We start from the raw sequence: 3,558 nt of genomic DNA on the forward strand, positions 1-3,558 counted from the left end.
CAGTGTTCTTAACTGCTGAGTCATTCACTCCAGCTACCTTGTTTCTACTCTTACTTTCCAAATCTTCCTGCCTGACAAGGAGGCTAGAGGTTCAATTGCCCAAGGTTATTTTATTGCCTACGGAAACTTTTCAGCACTGTAGCTACAAATACACAGACTGCTGATTATTAAGAGCATTTCACTTCAGTAAGATGACCTGTCAGTTGAGACTGTGTGATCACTAAATAAAACAGCTATTGACGGTCTACCCAATGCAACAAACATATCAGTCCAGTATTTACTTACATTATTTTCAACCGACCTTCCAAGATCAGAGATGAATGCTTTTTTTTTTTTTTAACTTACCCAAGATCCTGTTGCTGCTGTTATCACAGCAGTTTCAGACAACACAGACACTTCTTTGAATACCAACATGTTTCATACTTTTTACTGCAACAGAATAGTTTTGAAGTGTGACTGAATGTTGGCTAAACCTACCTGTCTTTCACTGCCTGGCTCTTCCAGGAGGGAGCAATGTAAGAACAGCAAATGCTTAGCATGAAACTCATTTCACGGGCAAAAAAGGATGCTTCTTGTGCCTTGATCAATTTTTTAAAAAATATTTTTTATGTGTATGAATGTATTGACTGCATGTAGATGAGTGCATCCGTGTTGTGCAATGCCCTCAGAGGACAGAGGAGGTCGTCAGATCCCCTGGGACTGGAGTTACAGACAGCTGTTAGCTGCCATGTGGGTGCTGGGATTCGAACCCGGGTCTTCTGCAAGAACAACCAGTGTCCTTAACTGCTGAGCCATCTCTCCAGCCCTTTGATCAACTTATTTAAAAAAATCTAAAAGTGTTAATAAGTATAATTTCTTCTTCACACAGGATTCTGAATTCTGCTTTTCTAGTTACATATATTTCATATTGTTATTTTGGAGTAAATTTTATAGACTCTAAATAACAAAAACTTGGAATATTTTGAATGATGATTTTATTTCAAACTACAGCCATTTGAGAAAGGTCTTAAAGTCTTTAATTTCTTCTTTAAAAATTGTATGTCTATCCCTTTCTGAAACAACAGCATAATTGCAACACTTTATGGCCCAAGTGTGGTAACTACCTTCCAATATGTACCCCTTTAGCATGACATCTGCTCACCCTGGAACTCACCAAGTTTACCCAGCATCAAATCTAAGAGAAGACAGGGTTTTAAGCTTGTACTATTTTGTATGATAATAGTTTATTTCCCCCTTCTGGATCTCATGTTTATTTTTACATGCATTTTCTTCTTTTAACCTGGTGACAGCACTGTGAAATGTCACAGGCCCTTTACCCAGTATTCCTCCAAGTCAACCAGGTACAAACAAGATTTTGATATCCATTTGTAAGTTTTAGTGAGGGGTGGCTGAGTTCAGAGAAGGAAAATTAAAAGACAAATACTACATTGTTTAATTCCCATCACTTGTGCAATACTGTGCTGTTGGCATGTCTCAATAAATAGGCTTCAAAAAAGAAATTATTGCAGTGTAAAAAATAGTTTCCCTGAATTCACATGCTTTTTACTATTCCCAGGTCTCAAAATAGCTTTTAAAATTTTCTCAGACTCCTAGAGCCATGTACCCCATATTGTGATATGGTATGTTTCTCTGCCCTGCTCCCTGAAGTAGAGCTGGAGAGAAGTTGAGACAGCTTGGCACTATACTTGCCTGAAAGATTCGCTTTTCTTGCCAGACAGAAAGGAACATGAGAAAGTAAAGGGTCAAAGAAAGGCTGAACAATGGAAACCTCAGAGGAAAGGCCACAAACTAGTCAAACCTCTTCATCTAATAACAACAAAAAAACAGTCTAAAGCACTGTTCTAGGCCCCAGAGATTCTATAAGAATAATCAGTGCTTATACAGAGCTGCTATGTGGAGATGATACTTTCCAAGAGCATCTTTGACCTTTTCCACAGCAGGCCTCCTCTGGAACCTTTTGCTCTTTAGGTAGCTCCAGGCACATTCATACTTAACATAGTCAGAGAAAAAGCCCTAATAAAAACATATATGCCTCTGTTACACATACAAACCTTTTCTTGTTGCAGATGTGGTACTGTACCTTTAATTCCAGCACTCAGGAAACAGAAGCAGGAGGATCTCTATGAGTTCAAGGCCAGCCTGGTCCATATAGTAAGTTCCAGGCCAGCCAGAGCTACATAGCGTAGTGAGACCGGTAAAAACAAAAACAAAAACAAACACACACCTTGTCCTCTAGGAGTATTTCAAAGAGTGCAATTTCCTAGTTGTAGGTAAAATAGCTTGTAGTAGGACTGGGATATAATTCAGGAGCAGAGCATCTGCATAGTACCTTAGTTTCTTTTCTGTTGCTATGACTAAAATACTCTGACAAAAACAACTTAAGGTAGAAAGTTCTGGCTCACAGTTCAAAACTACAGTTCATCATGGTGAGGAAATCAAGGTGGCAGACGCTTAAAGCAGCTGTCACTATGAATTTATACTGGACAGAGAGTAATGAATGCATCCTGGTGCTCAGCTCTTCTCCATTTATACATTCCAGAATCCCAGCCAGAGAGTCGTGCCAGCCACAGTGGGCAGGTCTTCCCATATCTATCAAAGTAGTTAAGATAATCTCCCACATGTATGTACAGAGGCCCTTTTTCCAAGTGATTCTAGATTCTGCCAAGCTAACAGCTAATACTAAACATCACACCTAGCATATGCAAAGCCTGGGATTTGATCCCCAACGTCACTAAAAATAACTGCAGTAGCTCCTGCTGATGGTCTACCAAAGTACATGAAAAAAATGCCCCTCCTCACAACGTCGCCAGCTGAGAGTGTGAATTTTGCAATAAAGGCTAAATGTTCAATCTGACAGCAACCCCTGAAGTAAATTCTCAATACTCTTGCTTCTTTAAGACAAAGACAGGGCTCAAGAGTCATCTCCTAAGAGTGCACACTATGAAAGCATGAAGATTTGGGTTCAAATCCTCAGCACCTACATGAAAAGCCTAGTGTGGCTGCACACAGACCTATAACCTCAGCAGTATGGGAGGACAGAGACAGGAGTGTCACTGGGGCTTGCTGGCCACCAGCCTAGCTCCATAGTCAACAAAAGGCCCTCTCTCAAAGGAATAAGGCAGGGGGCGCAGGGAAATGCTCATGCCCTCCTCTGGCCTCTAAGCACACACAGCTACACATAGCATCACATGTACATACAACACACACATAGGAAAGTAAATTATTAAAAATATTAAGAATACCACACTAGAACTGGAGGAGAGCTGATTCAGCAGTTAAGAGCACTGGCTGTTCTTGCAGAGGACTCAGGTTTTGGTCCCAGCAAGCACATGGTGGCTAGTAACCACCTTTAACTCCAGTTCCAGGGGATCAAAATCCCTCTTCTGACCTCCGTAGGCACTGCGTACATGTGGCGTACTTACATACATGCTGGCAAAACGTTCATACACATAAAATATAAACAAATCAAAAAATTTTAAATACCTATATATTAACATAGGAAAATGTCTATGGTTAAGTGAAAATCATCAAGTTTAAAGGCAGTATCTAAGTTCACCT

This window comes from Nannospalax galili, unplaced genomic scaffold, assembly GCF_000622305.1.
Source record: "Nannospalax galili isolate Female #2095 unplaced genomic scaffold, S.galili_v1.0 scaffold186, whole genome shotgun sequence".
NCBI lineage: Eukaryota > Metazoa > Chordata > Mammalia > Rodentia > Spalacidae > Nannospalax > Nannospalax galili.